Source organism: Centrocercus urophasianus, unplaced genomic scaffold, assembly GCF_019232065.1.
Source record: "Centrocercus urophasianus isolate 14NV4802_14NV808 unplaced genomic scaffold, USGS_Curo_1.0 seq_12, whole genome shotgun sequence".
In the NCBI taxonomy this organism is placed as follows: domain Eukaryota; kingdom Metazoa; phylum Chordata; class Aves; order Galliformes; family Phasianidae; genus Centrocercus; species Centrocercus urophasianus.
Window position 1 is genome coordinate 14,140,545 of NW_024884364.1, and position 26,977 is coordinate 14,167,521.

Below are 26,977 nucleotides of genomic sequence, written 5' to 3' on the forward strand. Positions count from 1 at the left end.
ATTTTTAAAAGTCTGCACCATTGGAGGTGACCTACTGTTCCACAGCTGCTATGATGACATTGTTGCTAAGAAAATGTTGTTCACGCAGTCCATCTTTCATCGACCTGAACAGATGGAAGTCAGAAGGTGCCAAATGCAGACTGTACAATGAATGTGGTAGGACATTCTAGTCAAGATTGTCACTGTGCTCCCCCATCTTCCAACTGGTATGTGGTCTGCCGTTACTGTGTTGCAGGAGAAGAGTTGTCTTCTTCTCTGGCCTGGCTCTGGAAGTTTGAGCCTTCAGCTTAGTGTCTCAGTGTAGTAGTTAGAGCTGACAGTTTGTCTGGGTTCCAGGAAATCCAGAACGATCATCCCTTTCCTATCCCGGAAGACAGCGCACAACACTTTACTCACTGAGGGCTGTAGCTTGTCCTTTTTTTTTCTTTTTTTTTTTCTTTTTTATGGAGAATGCACATTGCTACTCCAGGGACTCCTGTTTTCACTCCAGCTCATACAGGTGACACCACTAATGATAACAATGTGATCCAGGAAATTGTCACCTTCAGCCTCGCATTGGTTCAATAGGTCCTGAAAAACTTGCTTATGTTCTTTCTGTTCTGCACCTGTGCGAACGTTCATGAGACCCACTTGGCGCAAAATTTATGATATTCCTACATTGCCACCATCATTTCCAATGCACTGAGGCCAATATTCAGCTTCATACACAATTCCCTGGTCATGATCCACTCAGATGAGATGATCAAGAGGTATTTTGTGGTATGGCAGCTGTGCATAACTGTCCAGAGCATGGCTTGTGTTTCACATCACTGCTAAAATGAAGCACATACCGCTTCACTATGCTAGCATTCCCTGTTTGGTCTCCATCTGCCATACAGCAATAAAATGTATCAGAATACTGTTGGGAAGTTTCAACCTGTAGCACCATCGCACCAACATCTGTTCTGACTTTATGGGCCAACAGAATAAAATAGAAGGCATTACTTTTGGAGTATCCTTCACACATTAGGCACAGTAAGGATACACATAATACATATCTCTCCAGCAATGGAATATTATTTGCAGCATAAGTGCAATTACACTTTTTTTTTCTATTAAAATAAAATAGTAAATCAGCGCAACATCAAACTAGAAGACCAAGCAAAACAAAAAAACTTCTGACGTTCCTGTATGTATATATACTGCCTACACTAACAGTAGACACAGTACATATTTGGGGGACAAAGCTGAGGGTCTTGGGTATAAACTGAATTCAAGTGACGTACTAGAAATTGTCCAAAATAGTGGCTTGGTAATCTGGGTAAACTTAGAGTCATCAGTACAAAATCCTTTTAGTTGACAATGAAGAGATTCGTATTCCCTTAAAACTAATTAAATAATAACTCTGAAAAACTTTCATTACCTTTTTACGTGCCTCTGATTGATCTGAATCAATTCTGTTTTTTCTATTTTCTTTATATCCGTGCACAAAGTTGACATGGAGTGCAATTCATCCACATGGGTAAGACCCTTTTACTCACCACTTTAATTCCTACCATTTTGTTTGAGATTGCCAAAACCTGTCCTAGCAGAAATACTGAAGTAGCAAATCTTAAACAAACCTCACTGTTTTCCTTTCTTATAAGATTTGACTGTTTCCTGTCTGCCACCTTTATTCCTTTGAACGCTTTTCTGCTTCATAGTTGTACTCAGGCACTGCTACTTCCCTTCTGTTCCATCTTTCCTAGTAAACACTGGTTTTGTATTTGCTATTATAAATGAGATATAGTTCACTGTTGTTATTAGATTATATTTTATTTGTTGATGTGTAGTAAAAGCATTGTAAAGATTCAAAATGTACTAGGTAATGGTACTTACCATTTTTTATCTCAAATTTTGAAAAAGATTCCACCTGAAACTGGATTTCCATTGCATAAGTATTATGAAAAATTGTACAGTAATTTTCTTAGGCATTTGCCCTACCTCTGTGGCACATTCTCCTATATGTTCATTCAAAGTGTTTCTTACAGCTTTCTTCTCTTTAATGCTAGGGTTTGGTTTCTTTTGTACTTTTCCTCTAAATGTTTCTTTGCACACATATTGTACTTTCCTCAGTCCAAGATTTTGAAGCATAGTCTTTCATGCTTTGTAAGAATTTCCAGAGGTTTATTTTGAACCTTGTTATTTTGATAGTTCTTTCTTCTGTCAGCAATGACTGGAATAGGATAGTACTCAGGGGAAACAGAGTTATGCACCATTACAAAGTCTGTATATTTTTCAAGATCCCTTATGTTGGGGTTATGACAGTCTCTAAATAGACTTGTCTAACCTCACACTCTGTCAATCATTCAAAACAAAAGATCTACATTCAGCTTTCATTCAGACCCTGGGAGAAGCCAGGCAAGACACCCTAACAAAATAAATGTAGGAAATAGCACTCTATTGTACCACTTAAGCCTGAAAAAGTATAGCAAATCAGTAGATTTCCTATTATTTTTCTTCTTTCTTTGTTGAGATGGATGCAATACAATAGACATTTGCAGCTTTCCCAAAATGCTTTTGGCCAAATTCATCCTTGGTACAAGTCCATGAATTAATGGAGACACTCTTGGAATTAATGTGATTCACCATTCCTAAAAAAAGTTCAGGGGTACTATAATGACGCAATACTGTTTTCTGTGACTAAGAAATCATGAATAAATGGTAATAGTTAAATTAGAAAGACTAAATTCCAGCCCTTGATAGAAAAGGAAATGTATTTCCATTAGAAGAATGATCACAAGAGTGGTTTTACCAAAAGCTAACACAGTCACTTTTGTTTTCCCTCTGTTCATTATACGCTGAGTATAGTAGACACAGGAACTTCACTGCATCTAGTTGGATGCAGGGGGGAACTACCACAAACGGAGCACATAAAAGGTCAAAATACTTCTGAGATCATTGCTTCAACAAATCCAACAGATCTCAATACTAATCTCCATGTGTTAGCCCATGACAAATTAGTATCTTCTTGTGTTGCATGGGTACACGTATAGAGTACCCCCTTCTTCTTCAGACATGGTTAGTAAGAGCATCTGCTATTCAATAATTCCTTATCAAAATAAAACCTGAACACATTTTAATTGTTCTCCCAAGACAGAAAAGGAAAAGATCCCCAGGTGCCTAAGGCTTGACAAAAAGCTCTCTTCAAAACTGGGTGACTTCATGTTAACTGGGTAGAATAGCTCCAGCATGGTAAGTGTCAGAAACAAGATAGATCAAATTAAGACAAAAAAAGATTTGGGGAAAAATAAATAAATAAATAAATAAAAATAACTGAAGGTGAGCAAACTGAGGGGAAAGGATTTTGTTAGCTCGGTAAGTTTTTTAAAGCTGCCTTGCAGTGAAATCCCCATCACAGTAACAAGCAGTGAGCACAGCAGAGCATATTAACATTATCATTTTCTGTGCACTGAACAGATAATACTTTTTTAAACTGATCTCTGAATGGACTTGTTGCCAGAGGACACTGGCAACTGGGAAGTTATTGCTTCATTTGTGTTTGACTGGAATTGTTTTTCTCCTTTAGTTTTGCTGTAGAGTCTCACTGTCTTATCCTATAAAAACACTTTTCCTTGTGCCCTTCCATGATGCCTTGTGCTTACTGTCTTCCTGTCCTGCTGTCTCTACTCTCAAAGGTTTCTTTCAGTGAAAAGGGCATCAATATCTGTCATATTATTTCTATCTAATTCATTTATAGCTTCTGCTTGTGAATCTTTGCTTTCTCACTGGAAAATAAATTTCAAAATCACTGACCTAGCAAAACAGTAAGGAGATGAATTAGGAGAGGGGGAAACAAAACCAAAAACCCCAAAGCAAAGCCTAACTGGTATAAGAATAACCTGTAAGTTAAAAAGAAGAAATAAAGTATATGCTTTCATATAGTTATTAGGAACCAAAAGCTCCAGATTTTCTTTTGGGTGTAGTGTTTCTCAGTTTACATGCTCCACGCATTTATGTGCATGCTTTTGTGAACCAAGCTAAACATACCCCAACACCCTGTTGGCAGTTCAGGTCTCCATCACCTGTATGATAGTGCAGATCGTAGTCCCACAGTAATGCCTTGCACAAATGTGATGCAAACAAAGCTTCTAAAAGTGGTTTTCCTCTGTGTGATGAACAGATCACTGACAGAATTAGTGAGACTTTTGGGCACAATGTGAAGTAATACCTGGACATCCTATAGCTGTGCCAGTTATAGCCTTGCATGGATTTGACTGCCTTGCTTACAGCTAGGCAAGTTCTTTGTCCTCCCAGTTATGTCTTTGTGGGTCTTAACTGCTTCTTGGATTTCAGGCAGCTTTTGGGGGATAATGAAAAATCAAGTTTTTAGAGGAGAGAGCTGTAGGCAAAAAGATGATGAAGAAAAAAAAAGAACAAAGAGATGATTTATAAAGAAAAGCAAAAAGCTGGGCAGCTATAATCCTGAGGTAAAGGTCAGTTCTGCTCCTACTTCCACTCCCCAAGCTGTAAGCAATGCCCTGATCCCACTCCTCTGCTGGCTGAAGGCTCCAAAATGAGTTTCTCTAAGCACAGGGGAGCGACAGGCCAAAAGCAAGGCTCTCAAACTTGCTAACTGAGACCTTCCAGCTGACCAGTGCACCTGCAGAACAACAGGGCAGCCTGTACCAGATTCAGAGCAGCACCAGGCTTTATGATCTGTCACAGTTGAGAGACTCACTGTGGAACAGCAAGATGAGGCAAATCATTATGATTTACCTTGTGCTGTAAAGTGAATTGGGGAAAGTGCTGTTTTCATTGGAGTAGTCACATTTCTGTAAGTGAGAATTTCCACTCATCTCTAGAAACAGAAAGTTAGGAGGCTAACCTTTAGAAATTCAGAAGATGCTAAGTATTTTCTTTAAAGACTGACAGATGTTTACATATTAATATCCTGGCCTTTTAGCTTATGCATTAGTCCACATTTAACATGTACTTATTTTAGCCTCTGTTTGACCGTGTGCACAATTCCCATTTCACACATGCTCAGTTTTCGTATCAACTTCCTCTTCCAGAACTTCAAGCCTGCTTTAGCAGTGTTGCTAATCACTGCTTTTTATAAAGACACCACCTCCCAGAGGAATTTGAGTTATGGGAAGAAGCAAATACTGTTACTTGGAAAACTGTGCAGAGAAGCAGAGTGATTTTTAAAGTGATTTTTAAAGTGATTATTGATGATATTGAGTGTTGAGTAACTGTACCGTTTATCATCTAAATTACTTTTAACTTGCACTTCAGGTCATTCACAAAGTCTAAATCTAATAGTGCTTTGCCTTCTGTGTATCAAGCATGCTCTGTATCTTGAAGTATGCATTACTTTAATTTTGCTGGCTAGAGTGTATTCTGCCAAGAATAGGCTTGATCACAGAAAGAGAGCTTCTTAAACAGCAGATTAATATTTTGTCTCTTAGACATTCCTACTGTCTTTAAGCTGAAATGCCATTATGGTAAATATGCTTGTAATTAGACGCTATTTTTAACCTGTTATCTATAATTCCCAAACTTTCAAATCTTGAGATGTGACCTTCTCAGTTGAACTGAGAACAGCTTGTCTCTGTACAGTGCTTCTATTAAATATGCATGCATCTTCTGGTTGATAGAGATATGGTACCTCACATACCTTCCTGTTCAAGTGAAGGGTAGTCAACTGTTTTTAGTGCCATTTTGAAGTAGAAGAAATTACATATTTTCAAATGAAAGCTCTCTCTGATATATTTTCTTTGAAGTAATCAGTTCCTCTGAGCTGACTCACTTTCCACTATTTATGGTTGTTGTTTATTTCTCCCTTCCTTTTAGGAACAGTCAAAAGAGAGCTGTCCTACTTTTACTTGCAGCCAGCTTCTAATCAACATCTCTATCAATTTTTCACAGAATGCAGCAATCAGGCATTTTCTTCTGTACTGAAATCAGTTGCCAGCAATAGCTTGGTATCTTTTCAAGCTAATGGCTTTAAGGCAGCAGAGAGAAAGACAGAGATGGCAAAACAGCAAAAGGCCACCTTCACATTTATCACATGTAGATAATATGTCAAATGTGGCTGCATGCTACCGTGAAGCTTTCCTGTTGTACTTCCAATGTTGCTAGAGAGGCAGAAAGGAAATTACCAAAACTGTATAATTTTGAACAATATATTTAATCTTAGCGTAATAGTGAATTACCTTTTATAGTTTCAGGCTGTCATAACTAAGTGGGAGAAGGGAGAACAGAGAAAACAAGATGGCAGTGAAGCTGAGAACAGACTGTGTAGCATTTCAGCAATGCAATCCAGCAGACCAGTGGTAGTTTCTTGGTAATAAGGATTCATAACAGATTGGATTCCACATTGTCACATGTGTTGCATTACAGGCACTACAAAGTGTTTCACTTTAGCATAAATAAAATCTAACACAATATATGGGACTTTGCACCTGGCTCTTCTGTGGCGAGTTTGAAGGCTGATGTATTCCTTTTGTTACAGTAAGGAAGACAGGTAGGGGGAAAAGTAAAAAGGTGAAAGCGATTTCTTGAGTAAGGTGTAGGTACAACTGGAAAGCCCTGGGAGTAAATAGTATTTCTGTTATGCAAGCCTGACAGGGTAGTTTCATCAGGTTTCCTGTGATCTGGTGAGTTTAACCTTTTCACATCTCAGTTATATGTGCAGCAGGGCACAACTGCATGGCCCCAACCAACATGCCTAGTGCCACTGAGACCACTACATCATTATTATCTGTAATATGTAAAGAACCCAGTTTTCTTCATTTAATCTGGGCTTCTGACACCATTTCATCAACTCACGTACCATGTGTGTGCATTTAATGTCATTGAATATTCCCTCTGAAATAAATGGGCTATTTCCATGTCTACACATAGAAGGTAAACCTTGCCTGAATTCTTGCTCTTAAAGATGAATTAACAATAGCTTGATAACATTTGCAAATGAAGTGACTATTAGGGCAGTGATTGAGAGTTCCTTTTGTGTAAACTAAGAATTACAGTTATTGATATGTATTTCAATCACGCATTATTCTCTGTCGTTTACTCAAATATTTTTTTAAATGATCACTCCCTTTTTAAACATGTACATGTACACAGTTTGTAACTCCGATTGTTCTAATTGCATATAATCTAGTTAATCATTTTTATTAAAGTTCACACTGTGAGACTAATGAACCTGAAGCACTGGGATCATTTTCATTACACATGATTTGATCAGTTTACCAGATCTGCATTGTCTCATACCCAGAAGGAAACAACAACAACAAAAACACCGTTCAGATGCAAAATGCATCTTCTTAGTTATGTCCCCTACAGGAAGTAGTTTAAATTAACTGTCCTTTAGCAGAAATGGGAATGTAAGCTGTGCCTTCCTTACTGATTTTTAATATGAAAGGTGGGTGACTAAAGAAGAAAATTTCAAAGGATTATGAAACTAGAAGACAAAAAGCTGATAGTGATGGACTATCTTGATAATACAGTTACAGGCAGCTGACGTACCTGCAAAACTGATGTATCCAAAAGTTTAAGGAAAGATACAATCATTTTGGATGACAATTAGTGATCTGTTCTTATTTTTTTCCCAATGGCCTGTAAGGAAGGAACAACCTTTTAGAAATCATTAACAAGGCCACTTTTTCCTTGTTCATCTTCCTTCCAAACATGTTCTCTACATGCAAGTATCTGGCCAATGAGCAAAAGGAGGCTGAATGGACTATGTAGGTGATACATAGGTAGCAAGGGAAGTGGCTGTATTTCCACCTCTATTAGTCTTGACAATAAAATGCAACTTTCCTTTGAGGGATTGACAAAGATTCTAAAAAGTGAAGCAAAATAAAACTTCACTTTTTTCAATGCATGATTTTCATCACAGTCTCTTTGCTTGATGGTCCAAGGAAATAGATCTTTCTATGTGATGTTGAACAAACTTTCTGAGATTTGGGGACCTGTTTCAATTCTCTCTTCGAAGAAGGCAACAGAAGACAGACCAGACTGTAAAACTGAAAATCACTATCAAAATGCATTTTAGCCAGCCTTTTCCCCAGCCAGAAAGGTTCCTATTTATCTCACCTTGGCACTACAGCTGTCTTTTGAGATGGAAACACAAACAGTGTACACAGCGATGTACACTGTTTTAAATGAAAGCTCTTCTACAGTAACATAATAAATTTTGCCACATAACCTATGGGAAGGGGTTCCTTCTTATGAAAATGGCATTTTTGCACCTGGCAGAACAAAGACCTCTCTTCACTCTGTCCTCTTGGTTCCTCCAGTATAATACCAATTTTTCCTGTGGCTTTCAAATTGTGATAAGAGATATCGGAAATAGCTTATCTCTCCACCTGCCTGAAAGGAGCAGCTTTAATATCACATTTAAAGTTGAGCAAAATACAAATACAAAAACTCTTTTTCATCACAATTTTCATTGACTTTTTAATGGTTGGTTTTCAGTCTTTTTTAACCGCTGGTAATTATGCATCCAGCACAAACTCATCAATAAAGTATTCCAGATAACTCCTCAGTAATGAGAATACATAAATCCCCCACTCGATAGGCTATGCTGTCAGTTCACCCCTCCCTTCTTCCCTCCAAATAAACACACATTGTTTGAAATACTGCAATCTTTATGACAATTCATTTAAAGTGGAATTTGTTGATGTTGGATGAGATTCTCAACTGCAGTAAATCAGCACTTTCTGAAATCAATGAAGTAACTCTGAATTGCACCAGATGAGAATCAGTCTGCTGCTATTTGTAAACAGGGGTTCCTTTCATTAAGCATTGTTGTTATGGTTACATCTATCTTCAGCTTAATTAAATACAGTTTTTATTATTATTATTATTATTATTATTTAAGAAGTTAAATGAGTTGTAGTTGTTTTGTTTTGTTCTTTGTATTTAATGACAAAATATTACATCTGCTTTCTATTTTTAGGAGATAAAAGTACAGAGGTTTTACTTATATAATTTATATTAGTCAGTCTCCTTCTTTTATTTGGATAAGAGGAGATGTAAAATTCTGGCTCTGCTAAGGTGAAGAGGTTGTCTCTCTAAAGGTGGTTTCTAATCCCCAGACAGGGGATCCAGTCAACTGCATTTTGCTTCTATCATACATGCCAGATATCTTTCTCTTAGAAACTGTGGTGGAGAAGAGGCAGGTCTCCTGCAGGGTGAGGACATGATTTAAGCTCTGAAGAATGTTTTACAGTTTAAACATAGTTTTTCTTCCCCTTTGCCAATGATAGTCCTCAGATCATTTCCCTCTTGCTTTGGATAGCAGGTGGCAATTTGACAGTAGGCCTTTTCTATCATGGGCTGCTTCATTGCTCACTTTCAGAGCTGCTAGTACAGGCAAAGACTTAATTTCATGAAATCCCTAAACATATACTAAAAATGTGACACTAAGTTATGTCTTGGAAAGGGAAAAAAATATATATCCTTGAGTGATGACTTTTTAATTTCTCATGTCCTGTCATTCAGAAAAACATTGGACAGAAGAGAGCCTGCACTGTGGTCACTTGGCTTTCTGCATTTAGCATTTCCATAAGTAAGTAAAAATAACAGGGAAGGTTTGATACTTCTGACACAGTCTGTTTAAGGCCCTATGGCATATGAGACTAATAGCATCCTGCTTTCTTTTTTTATGATTTGATGTACAGAGGGTTACCAAATTGCTTTTTGTATGTGAACTTTCAATTAAAATTTCCAATTTCCAGGTCCATTGCTTTGTCTCTAAGAGTTCCAAAGAGAACCAAAAGCAGGGAGAAATGGCTCCACAGAGTTCAGCTTCTGTACTTATTACAAGCTGGTTAGGAGGCTCCTGCTATTTGCTGGCTTAGAAAACAATTTGAAATTCAAGTAACTCTCAGCAAGCCTAACAAAGACCGTCAGAAAGCTAGGCAGCTAGCCAGATTCATATGCCTTATCTCTGAAAGATTTTTTGCTCTGATGCTCTCCTGTACTATCATACACCATTTTATTTCCTGCTTTTCTTTCTATATTTGAAGTGGGAACATGCTGGTGTTTTAAATATCTCCTATGTATTTTTTTAGAATTGAGATTTCAATGCTTTATAATGATAGAAATTATTTAGTAAGGTAGGGCTTAGAAATAGAATAATGTACTCATGTAGAAAACCGAGCCAGATTTTCCATTCAAAGGAGCAAATGTAAGTATTAGTGAAAAATGTGCTTATCCAAATTAAGTTGAAAGTCTGGCACATAATATAAAGACTCCAAGTGCATCATCTTCAGCTTTCGTAAGATATTCATCATAGTAACAATGTGAAATTAACTTCAATTATGTAGCAATTTTAAAAATGCTTTATGATGATGATCCATTCAGCATTTCTAACTTCTTAGATTTTTTTTTTTTTCCACTTTACAACCTCTATTTTCTAATAATTGAGTTCAACAGAGAGATGACTTAAATCTGATGTAAATTCATAATTTTTTTCATAATTTTTGACCATCACAATTCTGGATGTATTAGGAGAGATGCTGCTTGTGAGCTCATGAATGTTCATAAAAACCTCACACTGTACTGTTCTAAAATCAATGTTGAGACAGGTTCACTCCAGGCTTTCTGACATCCCTGGATCTATAAGGCTAGATCTTTGCAGTTTCAGCTGAGCCTTTCATTATTCCTATGGATTACATGTACAAATTTTCAAACTTTGGTACTTGTCCAAGTGATTTGATTTTCACTTGCAAGTGGGAATGGTACAATTTTGAAGCCAGTGTTTGGTTTTAGTGTCTCTGAATTTGAAACTTTCCTTGACTGCATGTATTATGGATTTCATACACTTGTTTTAGTGATGGAATGAAATTTTTTACTTTTAACTCAACCTGAAATTTTAGCTATTTTTTCAGTGCTTGTTATTAATCTAAATGACGTCTGTCCAAACTTGTGGCTTGTCTGGGCTGTGCTTAGTAAAGAGTAATTCCCATGGATCGCACATACATTGGTTGCTTTGAAAGTAATGCTTCCTATTTATTTCCACAGAAACTAAAACTCTTACAAAGAGCACAATAATCCTATGTAATAGAGCAAATTCTCAGCTATAAAACACTGTTTTTCAGCATATTCAAGGCCATTAGTGATACATTTTCACCAGTGACAAACAAGAGCGTGCATGCTGCACTTGCAAAAATCTGCATGGCCATCCAGAATGTGGCTTGTTTCTCATGTCACTGCCATCACTGCTGAAATGCAGCACTCACCACCTCACTGCTACATCCTCTGTTTGGCCAGTTTCTCTCACAGAAGACTATGATAAATGGTGTCAAACACTTCACCGAAATCCAGATAGACAACATAACATAGAATATCCTAACTTGGAAGTGACCAATAAGCATCACTGAGTCTAACACCTGGTTCCAGACAGGATTAGTCAAAATTCAAATCATGTTCTGGAGACTGTTGTCCAAATGCTTATTGAATTCTGGCAGGAATCTTTTCCTAAAATCCAACCATTCTCTTGGGTCCTATGGGAGAAGGTATTCCCTCTCAGCTGCTTCATAGAGTCTTTTCTCCCTTTAGCTCCTGCTGTTTTTGAGAAGGCCACTGAGCAGACTACATCTTTAGAGGATTACTTGTAAATTCTTTGGGTTAGATTAATTGCACACAGAATAGTTTGTGTTATAATCACCCTCTGGTACTGATGGGGAAACATTTCACTTGATGAGGTTGCTCCAAAGCCCCACTCAACCTAACCTTGATTACTTCTAGTGATGAGGCATCCATAGCTTCTTTGGGCAGCCTGTGCTGCTGTCTCACCACCCTCATAATGGGTTTCTTCCTTACATCTACTATAAATATACTCTCTTTCAATTTAAATCATTGCCCCTTATCCAATCACTACAGACCCTGAGGAAAAGTATTTGATTTCCATCTTTTTTATAAGCCTCCTTTATGTGTCAAAAAGACACATAAATAAGGAATAAAGGATGCAACAAAGAATTCCCACAGCCTTTTCCAGGCTTAATCCTCATAAAATCATGGGATGGCTTGGGTTGGAAGGGACCTCAAGGATCATCAAGCTCCAACACACAAATTCTCACAGACTTTCTCTCACAGCCTTTCTTCATAGGAGAGGTGTTGCATTCAGCCAAGCTCAGTAAAGTTTGAAAACTGTAGGGAGATTTCAACCCCCTATCCTCTCTGGGCATTACTTCCATACCTGAGCACCTTCATGGTGATAGACTTTTCCTTTTGTCTAGCTGTGAGTTGTCCATGCTGCAGTGTGGGCCTGGTACCTCTGCTGGACTTCTCATGTTGCCCCAGTGCAGCAGCTCAGAAGATGCCAGTTCCAGCCCTCCCTTTCTTCCTCTTGGTGAAGACACGACAGGTCTTGGTGAGGAAGGGAGGTAGTGAAAAGAAGGATGGGTTCACAGGAGCCTTGGTTGTCAAAAGTATTTCCAGGAAATGAATCTCCCATTTGAGCTTCCAGGGTGATTCTGGAATTAGAGCTTTCCTGGATAGGGCGGTTTAGCACCATCACTGAGGCAGCCATGTGGAGGGAGGTGAACAGAACCCCATTCTCCTGTGATGGTAAGGCTGGATTCCGGGTCTGTATCTCCTCCCGCATTGAGAGTGATGAGCTAATGATGTTTCTGCCCTGATGGAGTTGGATGCACTTTCATCACCTCTTCCTCTGGCTCTGGATCCATCTCTATAAGTTTCTCATCACTCTCAGATGATAAGTGAGACCTCTTGACAGTATGGAGCCTCTTTATCAGACACTTCTTGGTAGGAGTGCAATCTAACCTGCTTCCTTGGTAAACAAACAAACAAACAAACAAAAAAAACCACTTGGCTATTGAACTCGAAGTTGCCACTGGCATCCCTTGCTCAGTAACTGAAATTCTGGACACAGGATTCCCATATTTACAGGGCTCAGAACCAAAGGCTATGAGGTGACTTATGAGACCAGGAGGCCATGGTGATATTGTAACAATGTCCCCTGATAACTAAAACATGGCAGTGTTGGGAGATGTGGCCTACAGTCTGACAGTTGCCCCAGTTTTGAAGGAGAAGGAAGGATGGGGGTGCTGAAGGCCCCTTTCTTTAGGATAGCTCCCCTGTGCTATTTTGCTTGCTAAAAAGAATGTCTTCTCCCTGGACATGGGAACCCTCAGGGGCTCCAGCCACTTCTTCCTCCCATGTGTAATGTGCCTTCCATGAGAGGGTGGTGAATGTGTCTCAAGAGGGCTAGGGGGACCTCTCTCTGTCACTGCCTAGCTGCCTGCAAGTGATTTCTGACAACTTTCCTTTCTCTCACCTTATCATACAGGTAAGATAAAAGTATGAGGAAAAAGTGTCACCAAATCACAGAATTGCAGGGGCTGGAAAGGACCTCTAGAGATCATCTAAACCAACCTCCCTGCCAAATCCTAGACCAGGTAGGTGTCCAAGTGGGTCTAGAATGTCTCCAGAGAAAGAGACTCCACAACTTCTCCAGGCAGCCTGTTCCAGTGCTCCATCACCCTTACTGTGAAGAAGTTCTTATGCACATTTGTGCAGAACTTTCTATGCTTCAGTTTGCGACCATTTCCCCTTGTCCTATCTCCACACATCTGGAGTGTCTGACCTCATCCCTTTCCCTCTCACACCTTAGGTATGTGTAGACATTGATCCCTTGCCCAGTACAGTCTTACCTGCCCCAAAGCCCCCCACAAGTCTCTCTCAGTCGGTGTGTATTAAGAGCCCACAGAAAAACAGAATGAAAGACAAAGTAAATATGAAAATAGGTGTGTTTCACTCCTTGCATGCAAGCCAGACTGAAAACAGCTTTCTGAACAGAATAGGATATGTGGGAGGACTGTGGCCTATTTTCAGTCTGGTGTTCTGAGTCTATGATTTATTTATTTATTTATTTACTTATATCAGGTAAGAAAATTGTTAGACCATACCTCCTTAAGCATGGCAATGAAGACCTATCAGATCTAGTGAGTTTTCTAGCACTCCAAGAAGTGATGTGGAATCTGCTTTCCCATATAATCTCCAATCTTCTATGATTCTATGATATGTAGTCTCTCCCACCATTCTTCTTAAGCACAGGATCCGGCATCTCATTCTGGTCTCATGGCATCCTTGGATCTTCCCATTACCTACCATGACACTGACAACAGCTCAGAAGATTCTGCTGAAGCTACAGAATTTGTTCTGTCTTACAGTGCTCCATCTGGCCTCCTCAAAATTCAAAAAGGAAGATCATTTGTAAGGAATTGTTATTTTTTTTTAATCTTTCTTTCCACTCCCCTCCCCTGCCATGAGTCCAGGGGGAAAGTGGAAGCACTAGGAAAGAGCTATGTCTTCTAACTGAGAGGATATCCTTAAAGTAAAGGATCTCCTTTAACGGTTTCAATGAAGTCAGCATTTACTTAATTTATTAACTTATTTCTGGTTTCTGTGGTTACAGTGCAGACATCCCTTTCTAATTTCCAAAGCCCTCTACCCACTTGACTCAGGAATATATCTACTGTAACTCTTCAATCTTGTTTTAAGATTAAGTGGGAAAGTTGAACTTTTAAAATTCACACAGCACAATGAATGAGAAAAGTTGCTTGTCATTCATTTTAACGAAGATTGAGATGGCTGTAACATATAATCACTAAATTTAATGAAGTAATTACTTTTCAATTTGATTTCTAATTTTCTAAAAAAAAAAAAAAAAATCCATTGTTATTAATGGGATGGGAATAATTAACAGTACCTACCAATTAAAACTACTCTTCTCATGCTATACTGCATATTATGAGATGTTTTATAAATTTGCTGCATTTTTCATAAGGAAACGTGTTATGTGTTGAATGAAATTGAACCTATTCATTCCTTTCTTTTGATGTTATCAGCTAGCAGTATCAGTTTATACTATCTTTCCCCTGATCCAGCACCTCACCACTCTCTCCGTAAAATGCTTACCCTGACATCTAATAAATATCCCTTCCTTTAGTTTAGAAACATTCCCACTTGTCCTGTCACTATCTATCCATGTAAAAAGTTGTTTTCCACCATGTTTATAAACTCCTTTTAAATATTGGAAGGCTGCAATGAGATCTTCCTGCAGCCTTCTCTTTTTCAGGCTGTACAAGCCCACTTCCTTCATTGTATCTTCATAGGAGAGGTGCTCCAGCCCTTGGATCATTTTTGTGGCCCTCCTATGGACCAGCACCAATATCTCCACATCTTGTGTTGGGGGCCCCAGACGTAGACACAGTACTCCAGATGAAGCCTCACAAGGGCGGAATAGGGGTGTATAATGGATGGTACAATGAAAACATCTGCTGACACAGTAATGAGAAAGGCAAGCAAAATTTGAGTTTCTGTAAGGCCAGAAAAGATTGCTGAAAATATTCATTAATCACTATTGGAAGTGGCCTTCCAGTGCTTGAAGGGAGCATATAAAAAGGAGGGGGAACAGCTGTTTACAAGGGTGGATAGTGGTAGAACAAGGAGGAATGGTTTTAAACTGAGACAGGGGGGGTTTAGGTTAGATACTAGGAGAAAGTTTCTCACACAGAGGGTGGTGAAGTACTGGAACAAGTTGCCCAAGGAGGAATGCCCAATCCCTGAAAGCATTCAAGACTAGGCTGGATGTGGCCCTGGGCAGCCTGGTCTGGTGGTTGGTGACCCTGCACACAGCAGGGGGTTGAATCTAGATGATCATTGTGGTCCTTTTCAATCTAGGCCATTCTATGATTCTATGATAAGTGACCACTTCAGTGGAAATGCTAAGTCATGGCTTGAACCAGTGATTGAGCACCTGGTAGGAAGGCATGGCCAACCCAAGGGGAGCTCAGGTGCATGCCGTGCACAGAAGTGACTGGAAGGGGTGGATCCACTACAGTAAGCAGAATGTTTAACATGTATTCCCATTCCTATTGTTGTTAGCAGCAGACTTCTTGCCAGTGCTATTCCACAAATTGTTAGCAGCTACTGTTTTTGTGTCTTCCTCTGGCAAGTCTTATGCTCCTGACTTAGCTAGGGGGATTTATATGTGATAGAAAATCCTGTGAACTCCATTTCACTTGTATGTTTTAGTGTGCAAGTGTAACTAAAGCAGACTGACCAGATGCCAGTCTCCACCATAGGAGTTGTGTTTCCACATGGAGAGGTTCTTCTGATCTAATCTGTGTGTATCATCAGCCATGAGATTTTTTCCCATTCCTATTTAGAATTTCATACCACAGGAATGTTGTTTAGTAGCAGTGATGGACATTTATTTGTCTGATTATGTTGCTGTGGAAAAATATTTATTCTTCAATGAAAGTAAATTTCTTTGATTTACAGTCTAAAGCTCAGAAGCAAAGTGTTTGTTTTGTTTTGTTTTGTTTTGTTTTTTCCTGAGACAGAATCTTATGCCAGTTGCAAGGATGGATGCAATGCAATGCCATTACTATATCTTCAGCAGACACCAAGATTTGTTTTGACTGCTTTTCTTTTCTTTTGGTGCAACACTTTTGTGTTACCTCTTCAGCTTCTTTCTTCTGTCTGGGCAAAGACCTACTTTTCACACTAGCTGTCCCTGTTTAATGTTCAGTCATTTGTGCCACAGTGTCCTTTCATGCTGTCTGAATAACACAGTTGTGCCTTCTTACCAAACTATGCATCAAGCAGACATAGGCTCTCTGGAAGTAATAATCCTTTTCACAAGGAAAGATGTCTTCCATACTCATGTTGTTTTCAGCATTGGGAAGATTCCAATATGTTAACATCAGAGCTTCAGTTTTTATTAAGAAAACGTAAGTTTTCTTTCAAACTTCATTGCCAAATTCTGATTGAAACCCAAGGATAGCCTAAAGGCTGAGATTAAAAAATGTCCCTATATACTTCCTGTTTTATAATGTCAAGAAACTTTAAGAATAAGAACTTGATATGTAAACACTTCTGTTTGGCAATACTGCAAAATACGTTGCCTTCCATGTAAATTTGTTAGAAAACAAACCCACACAAAGCAGAGGCTTCTTTTTATTTTTTCCCCCCGATGGAAAGAGTTACTGGACCACTTTTCTTTATTAGCTTAAAACGCTAGCATATCATATAATAACAAATCAGTGAACAAAACACATTCCAGTTAATCACTTCAGGGTTACTTGATTGGGCACATGTCAATTTCTTGAATAAATCAAGACCAGGTTAGGAAGTTAAGCTTTTGGGGGACTGTGGGATTGTGTTCAAGGGAAAAGGAAAAGCAGGGGAAAATCACACTTGAAAGAACAACAGCACTGCTGTTCTTTCTAGAAAATAGAATACTTCACATTACAAGCACTTGCTACTTCTTGACTTTAACACTACTAGCTCAGGAAAAAAAAACCATTTGGTTTGCAATAGTTAATATTATTGTCAATTATATTTTCTTCACAATATTTCATTAACTCTAATTTATGCAACTAAAAATAGGAAATCTTTCCTGAGAGACAAACAAGTTCTACTGCAACCTTGATAGCTTTGTGGATGTGATTTGATCAGATTGGTTCACAGTGAAATCCTGCAGGCAGGATTTCTGCAGCCTCAGATCTGTAGGCTGATGAGATTGCGGCCCTGGCTCTTTGGCTAGTCATGCTCTGATCTGATCATGGCTTCTTTGTTAGGTGTGCTAACCTGAACAAAAGATTCAGCCCTATGATCAACCCTAGGGGCAATCCTCATATGGGGAAACTCAGTCATTTTAGAACATTAATTTATGGGTAAGCTTGGGACTGTGTTAAAGAAGCGAACCTCATTGCTGAACTCCTGCTCAGCTTTTATCTTGTGCTCTAAGGTAGACTACTGTGCACCAGCACACAGACTAGCCCTAGCTTGTGAGGAAAAAAAGGCTATTTTTTTATTATGGTGCCTTAGAACTTGAAATCAAGAAGGAAAAGCAGCATATAATAGAAGCATATTTGCCCTCCTTTCAGATTCACAGAAGCATTTGAGACAAAGAAAAGTGACTTTAAAGCATGTAACTTCATTTGAAGATGTTATTATGCAAGTAACCTTTCTGAAATCAGCTACTACTTGCATGACATGAAAATCAGGCAGTATGGCTTTGGCTGCTCCCTAGGTGACTCCTAAGAGGTGCTGATGTGCACAAGCTGCCCAGCACCATGTTTCCAACACTGACATCAATCCAGTCTTCTAGTAGTAATACAAAAGGAACAGACTGCACTGGATTTTGCTCTTGCACACAATGAGTTTCTCTGCATTCTGCTGTCTGGCTTATAAAGTCAGTTGGAAGAAATAGGACTTGGGGAGTTTGATTCATCTCATCTTGAGGTAGATGTCTGAGACACATCAGATGCCTGTCTTTTTATCACTGGCTATTCTTTGTAAATGGAGGTTAGCACAAAACTTACAAGTCAGTATATGCTTTAAGGACAAATATTCTAACCCTACCCTTGGTCAGATGAATGCTAAAAAACAAACAAACAAAACCAACCAACCAAACAAACAAAACCAAACCTGTAAATGGCATTGAATTGATAAGCGAATATTTGTCTTTTACATAAACATCCCAAGGAGGTGTTCCTTTTTGGCTGAAAAGGACAATGGTATCCTGGGATGCATTGAAAAGAATGTGGCCAGTAGACTGAGGGAGGTTCTCCTCCCCCTCTACTCTGCCCTGGTGAGGCCACATCTGGAGTGCTGTGTCCAGTTCTGAGCTCCCCAGTTCAAGAAATGTGTCTCACCTACTCTGTGAGATCTCTGCTCTTTCTCACCTTCTGTGGCACTAACCTCATTTGTCTGATATGAGGTCAGTGAAGCCATTTTACTAGCTCAAGAGAATGGAGACAGCAGAGACTTAAGGTTAAATTTACCCTGACTGTAGTCTTTCCAGGGCATGGAAACATTGTGACATATATTATTAGTATTACAGATTAAAGTGGCTGTGAGGGAGCTATTGTCTTGTTCTTCGGTACAAAAGCGTGTCTATAGAGCTCTATAAGAAAGCATAAAATTTTTGACAATGATCAGTCTCTCAGGTAAGAAGATAAAGATTCAGCCTTTTTCCCTTCCTAATTGCACTTAGCATCTGTACTTATTTATTCAAGAATGGCTTTTTGGGAGTTTGCTCCAGCCCCTTTGATAAACAAATGGGGTTCTGTTTCCCTTTTTAGAGACTAATTATGCATTTTAGGATGCCAGAAATATGCATCTTAAAGAAAACAATTTAAAAAAACAAATAGAGTGCCATGGAAAGTACATCCTTGAAAACTTTGATGTCTGTTTTGCTGTTAAAACCATGAATGACCAAACCATTTTGCATTTCTGCCTTCCCCTGCTTTAGTTCCAGGTTCCAGGCCCTTTCCTGGGGTACGTCATGTTTGAAACACAAGAAAGGACAGCTCTGTTCAGCTTCCTGCCATTGGAAGTGAGTCTCTGTGCTATTCCTTCAGCATTCAGGCATTGAGAACTGCAGAGGAGCTGTGGCCAAACTCACTCCCAGGCATCCTCAGCAATTTTCAGCTTTCTCAGTATTTTGATTCCCCATGAGAAGAAGGAAGAGAAGGACAAATGGCTAAAAAGAATTCAGCAAGTGGTACTCTCAAATCAGGGTACATCTTCAGGCATTCTCTAAAGTCCATGCAGATATTAAGGACTTGGTGTTAATTAACCTACTCTCTGTTCATCTTCACAGCTTTTGCACACTTAGAGGCCAAGCTGAAAGTCAAGTAGCTAAATGGTCCTAAGGGTAAATACCCATGGAAATTACACTTTCAATGAAGTAGAGGGCCGAAGAAGTGTTTGGTTTTCACATGAAAATGCTGTAATAGCTATTTAAACCAAGTGAAGTGTTTTCAAATCAAGTTTCAAAGTTCAGAGTGGATACAAAATAGTTAAATCAAGATCAGAATTCAAATTTGCAATTTGCATCTCAAAAGAATAAATAAATCAAGACCTTAAAGTTAGATCTGAATAATATGTGTGAGTGTGTGTGTCTGTGAGGGCATATATGCATAGGAACAGATGGAAAACTGAGGATGGCCATCAGGCAGCAGAACAAATTCTGGAACTGTAGGAGACAGCACCTGCCACTAAAGCAGTCCCACAACTGCATCCACTGAGCAAAGCCTCAGACTGGCTTCTAGCTCCTTGCAACAAGGCTGTGGAAAAGTGAAGATGCAGGCTGGCTGTCCCAGGTTTCTGGTGGCTTGCCACTGCTCACACATTTCCTTTCGTGTTTGTATTGCTAGAGAACATGCAGGTTTTCAAACTCAGCCAAGAAGATGCCTGAAGTGAAGTCAGATCAGTGGTGAGTGTATATGGCAAGTATTGACATTACACTGTGACAGGAAATGTTGCACCCCTGAAGACAAAACTTTTGCTTCTTAAATAAACAGTTTTTAAATATGCCTTGTAAAAATGACTTGTGTGTGCATAGTGGATAATGTCTGCAGTTCTTAGGGAACTGACTGAATTATAGTAATTCACTATTTCAGGCATCTTTGTTCTTGCAGAGCAAAGAACATTTCTGCAGCTGCAAGACATTGGTTAGAAAGATGTCCCTGTGCTTTGCTAAGAAGAGAAAACGTGGGCTAGGATTCATTGAATTTCTCAATCCTCTCCCCACACAGCAGAGAAAGCTGCTTCTAAGAGAAGCTTAAAATAAGAACTCTTCAATGATTAATTATTAAAGTACAGATTGTTAGGCTGGAATTCTAATAACTGTAATTTGAAGCCATCTGTCTGACACAGCTAACCCTATCATTAAATTCTTTCTAAAAATTGTTCTTCAAAAACCAGAGAAGGTGCTGAGCAGACTCTAATGGAAGGAAAGGAATGCATAATGGAGCTTTCTCTCACAGCTGACTGTTTCTGTGTTCAAGCCATTCAAGCCCTGTGAAGGTACCAATATGCCCTGTGCCCAGTGCTTGTCTGCTGAGGACATTGTCTGCAGCATAGCCACAGGCAGAGCAGCAGGTAGAAAGGAAACTAGCAGAAATCAAGCAACCATGTTAAGGCATTGAGCAAACAGAATGTATTTTGTAATTAAGGTGTAATAAGGGATGCAGAGCTCTTAGTATCTCCTGTGGTAGGATATACTGCTATCTAATAAGATATTATTGTAAGGATTGTGCTACAATGGATGAGAAGAGTGACTTATTTTAATGCATTTAGAAGATGATATTTGACAGTGTTGAGACTCTACTGCAATGATGTTTCTGAATGGGAATAATAATTAGGCCAAGGGACAGTGAGTAAAAATGTAGAAATTTGCAGATATGCACACGTGAGTATACACATCCTTCCATACATTCTATGTACACAAATAGGTTTGTACAGTATTTTTAATGTATCTCTCTTCATTTTATCTCTTGTCACTCTTGTGGAACTGTGTTCTTTTACCCTCAGCTAATCACACAGCGTATGTACTTATACTATACATCCTACAACAATAAAATACAGACCTGCTGTGGTTTTTAGTAGTACTTTACTTACACTTAGGAAGTTCTTAGACATATAAATCAGAGAATAGGTGTAATTCTGCCTACAAATGCGTACACAACTATCTGGGACCATAATGCCAAAGGTAATTTGTTGGATAAAGATCATTTTACTCTTTTATTTGTTTATTATATATATATCAGGAGTAGAGGTGGTCGGAAATTATAAACCAAACTCAGAACAAGCAAAGCTCCTGGGATAAAATTATAATAGATGCAGACAACTGTATTTAAGTATTCCTTGGAGAAATGCTAAATCCTTCAGCAGTCAGTTCATACTTGGTGGCAGGAGCAGGTCTCTTGCAGAGACTGTGAGGGAAGTAGGTCTGCCAACAAGTGTAAAAAGAAATCATGGAAGTATCACTTTATGCCCCTCTTACAGAATGTTTAAGACATCAGCAAGGCTACTAACCTCTTTAAAAATAGAGTCCTTGAATGTAAGAAAACTACTTTCTTTTCAAAAGGGAAAAGCTGGTGACATCAATATGTACTACCTATTATGTCAAAGTATGTATTATGTAATGAGTTTGTAGGACAACAGTGACTGTTTTCAAACAGCAGAACTGCATGTTGTTACATATTTTGGTTTTATATCTGGAGTACAAATATAGGTTGCCTCTGAGTGCAACCACTGGAATGCTGGACACAATAACCTTGTGTTCACGAAAAGAAATACTTAGAAACTTCTCAAGGTGAAGCCCTGTACCATTTCTGTCTTGGGGCACACTCAAGTCAGATGCTTCAAATACGTGTTGGAAGTTCATCAGCAATAGCCTTCTAAATAATCTGTCCGATGAGGTATCTGTATTATCTGAGGGCAATTTGGACTGAATTTACGGATGATTGGGAAATAAAAAAAAAATCTAGCAATTCAGATCCAAGATGAATGACATTTCTGCCCTTACTGAAGAGAAGATCAAAATAATGAAACTTACTCTCATGCCTGAACCTTGGCAATTGTGTAAACTGAAGAACTGAGGCTTTTCTTTTCACTGAAAGGTATTTCTAGCCATCAGAAGGAACTTCCTTAGTCTTTTAGACCAAAACATGCATTTTAAGCACTTCTCAGTGAGTTGAAAAGCACTGATTTAGGGTTCTTTGGTTGTTATTTTGTTTCAAAAGCTTTCATTCCAGAAAATTAGATCCAAAGCAATGCGAACGGGGGTCCAGACTGGACTAATGGCTTTTGCAGATGTTTTTTGTGTATAATAATTATTTTCACCTTATTTATGCTATTGAGTCTAATTCTAAAGACTGGTTGTATAATAACTGTTATTAATGTTTGTAATTATCAAAGATAGCAGTGGTATTTTCTGATTTGTTTTTATTTCTAGGAAGATGCCCTTTTCACATTGTTAATGTCAAAGTCGCCCCTATTAGTATGGTGTTCTACACTGAAAACAGTACTTGAAGCCATGGTCAGATTAATAATATTTATATGATCATTAGCTATTTTCTGATTATGATCCCATACGAAAACAGGACTTTCATACTGAATAGATAACATAATTCAAATCCCACAGTGGCTCCGAGGTTTTTAGTTTCTTTCTTGTTTCAGATGTGATGTTTTACTAGGTGAAAGAGTAAGAAGAGTGGGAATTATGCATCCAGCCTTCCTCCCAACTACATTCCAGGGCTGTAACAAGCAGCAGTCCTGGCGAGCGTAGACCACACTAGGGAAAATACAGCCATAATACAGTCATAAATTGAGGAAAACAAAACAGCCCCAAAAATAAGGGCAGGGTAAAATTAGGAGCTGGATGTAGCTGTGCCAGATCTGTGCCAGGTGGGGATTTGAATCAAAATCTCATATAGTGTTTTGAGACCAACCAAAGCTGCGTCAGTGTGCTAGAGCAAACTTGTCCCATCTAGAGGGTAGAAATGTTGCTGCTCCTTGAAATCACTGGGAAATGATTAAAGACACTCCTTGCAATACTGCTGGCAGCAAGAGCTGTGGCTCAGCTTGCTGGACTTGTTTGTCACTCTTAATTGGAAAACTCTCTTGAGTTTTAAGTGTGTGAAACTGTTTCTCTCTGTGAGTCAAGGTCAAAAATGCTTCGTGCTTCTTCTCTCATATATCTATAAATAAAGCTGAGCTGGAGATGCTACTGAGTCTTATGTACTGTACACTGTATATGCCAGTTTTTGTTTTGTGACTTGTTGCATAGGCATTTTCCATGCCATCTACCTGCTGTCAGTTGGAGTCTTCCTTTCTTTTTAAAACTTTCCTGTGAAGAGATTGCCTGATTGGTACTGAAATATTTCAGCTAGTTGACAATTTGACCTGCTGTGAACGCTGACTTCTCACCAGCTTGAAGCATGACTAGAACTCTGCTTCTGCTTTTCTACTTTGTATTGCTGATGCCAAATGATGCCAGAGAAGGGGCTCTAGATTTTCCTGGTGGGCCATATGTAACAGACTACACAAAAGATACAGGGAGCTTATGAGACAGTGTGCAACATCCTTTCATGGCAGAGGAATGTGACAAATTGCTTTGCCTTGCTGATTTCCAGTGGGCTCTCGGGTAAGTATTGAATCCACAAGAGCAAAAGGGATTTGTTAGAGAATGTAAGAATCGATGGCTGAAACACTGAAAATAGAGTGGCAAGGAGTTATTTTTAGCTCTTTGGTTTTGTTTTTCTTTCTTCTTTTTTATTAGGGGAAATGAATAGGGAATTAGATCTGGCATTGCTAGGTCAACCAAACGTTCATGTTTTGCTGTAATTTTTGGATTTTGTTTGGGAACTCCCCAGAAAAGCACAATTAGTGCTATCCATTACTTCCTCTAAACTGAAAGGTTTGGTTTTTGTTTTCTTGTTTTCATCGGGGATTTGATTAGGGTGCTCTTCTAACACTTACTGTTTTCTCCTTTTCAGAAAGTGTCCCATGTGATGCTTCAGAGGTTCAGTGCTCATTCCTATTACAGCCATTTTAGCACTTTCACACCCCTTTGATAATGAACAAGACTCAAAACATCATTGCTTTTCTCACTGGTAGCTAACTGTGGGCAAGGTTTCAAGGATGACATGAGCAGCTTCCTATTTATGGAGTTCACTTTACAGGCTTCTTCATCAACTCCATTAATATTTATATAAACTCAAATTGCTTTCAATGTCATTATCACAACATATCATTTTGCCTCACTGCACATATTGTAACTCCAAAAGGTAATTTGACAAGGTTAGGTCCTTATATATGCTTAATGATGTGTACATGATTTCAGCATTTGCTTAGATGTGTATTTGTATTTTGTATGCTCCTCTTGGCACTCTGACTGCCTATACTGGACTGAATATTCAAAATGAGGGTCCCTCCACACATCTTGTAATTGATGCTACATGGAGTGAGTGAGTTGCACTGATCACTCAACAGGCTTAGGGAATAGGGAATCTCAGCCATCCAGGAATCTGAGAAATGATTATGAACTGACCCAAAGGCAAATATTTCAGAATATTGCCAGAAGAGGAGGTGGCACATACTGGAGAGGCTCCAATATGTTATAAACTGCCAGAAAATGAGAAGAAATATGCCTTGTTCACTGATGGGTCCTGTCACATTGTGGGAAAGTAATGGAAGTAGAAGGCTACTGTATGGAGTCCTATATGATGATCTGCAGAAGCTACTGAAGGAAAGGATGAATTGAGACAATTTGCAGAAGTGGAGTCCATCTAGCTCTACCTTTACAGTGACTCTTGAATGGTGGCAAATGCCCTGAGGGGATGGTTACAGCAATGGAAGCAGAACAGCTGGCAGTACAGAGGAAATATCCTCTGGATTGCTGCATTGTAGAAGGGTATTGCTGGCCAGGTAGATAACCTGATTGTGAAGGTACGTCATGTAGATGCTCATATACCCAAGAGTTGTGTGACTGAAGAACCTCAAAACAATCAGCAGGTGAAAGGCTGCTAGGGTTGAAATGGCTCAGGTAGACTAGGACTAGCAACATAAGTGTGAACTATTTTGGTCTCAGTGGGCCCGTGACACTTCTGGCCACCAAGGAAGAGATGCAACATATGGATGGACTTGGGAGCAAGGGGTGAACTTAACTATGTGTGTTATTGTACAACTAAGCCATGAATGTGAAACATACTATAATTAAGCAAGCCAAGCAGATGAAACCTTTTTGGTATGGAGAAAGATGGCTACAATATAAATACAGGGAGGCCTTGCATGTGGGTTACATCACTCTCCCATAAACCTGCCATGTCAATCACCATTTGTTTATGGTGGATGAAGCAACCACCAGATGGCTGGAGACATATGCCATGCCACAGCACAAAATACTACCTTGAAAAGGAAGTCTTGTGGTGACATGGCACACCAGAAAGAATTGAGTCAGACAGCTGGACTCATTTACAAAAAAATCTCATAGACACCTGGGCCAAGGAGCATGGTATTGAGTGAATATATTACATCCCCTATCATGCATCAGCCTCTGGAAAAATTAAATGGAACAATGGACTGTTAAAGACTACGTTGAGAGCAATGCGTGCTGGGACATTCAAACATTGATATACAGAGTTAGCAAAAGTCTCCTGGTTCGTCATTACTTGGCGATCTGCCAGTTAAGCTGGTCCTGGCCAGTCAAAACTCCTGCATACCATAGAAGGGGATAAAGTTCCTATGGTGCATATAAGGAACATTCTGGGCACAACAGTCTGAGTTATTCCTGCCTCAGGCAAAGGCAAACCTGCTTGTGGGCTTGCTTTTGCTCAAGGGCTTGGGTGCATGTGGTGGGTAACACGGAATGATGGGGATGTCTGGTCTGATCTACCTCAAGGTGATCTGATGCTAGGTAAGAACAACCAGGAATTCTGTGATGTTAAATTATTACATAATACTGCATGTCATCTTTATTATGGTCATTATATGTCTTGTTAACAGCAGTACAGTAAAAACTACCCAGGTTAAGGAAAAATGGACTCAGATGGAACCAGAATGATTTTCTACATGCAGTAATCCAATTCTGTGAATCCCTCCTCCTACATAGAAGGACAGATAAAGATAAGGCCCGAAGTTATGAACAGAATGAATACCAGGGGCAATTTACGTGAAGGGCCCATAGACTATGGGAATAATATGAATGCGTATATATATATCGAAAAGCAAGGTAGATTATAGTAATGAGGGCAGTTAGGATGTGTAGAAATTGTAATGTCTGAGTATGATGGAAATAGTATGGAGTAAAGGGTGTGTATTGTCTTAGTTTCAGCTGGAACAACATTTCTCTGAAACAGTATCAGGTGTGATGCCACATTTTGGTTCTAGGAGAAAAACAATGTTGACAACACACTGATGTTTATAGCTGCTGCTAAGCAGTGTTGTACAGAGCCAAAATCACACTCAGAGAAGGACCCAAGGAGCTGGCTGGGAACAAAATTAGGATGGCTGACTTAAACTGGCCAAAGTGATATTCCGTATTGTATGACATCATGCAGGAGGAGTTTTGAAAGGGGTAGGAGTTCATCTTTTGCTTTTGCACTACTCAGGGGGCTATCTGGGCATCAGTTGGGGGATGTTGGGCAATTACTTATGCATCATTTATTGTATAAAT

General features: G+C 39.1%; 1 long non-coding RNA gene across 1 annotated transcript; it reads left to right on the forward strand.

Moving 5' to 3' along the window:
- The first annotated feature begins 16 nt into the window (after nt 1-16).
- Nucleotides 17-26,977, forward strand: LOC122156343. The gene is made up of 3 exons (XR_006167448.1): nt 17-206; nt 1,473-1,501; nt 24,300-26,977. It is a non-coding gene; the product is annotated as an uncharacterized LOC122156343 (long non-coding RNA).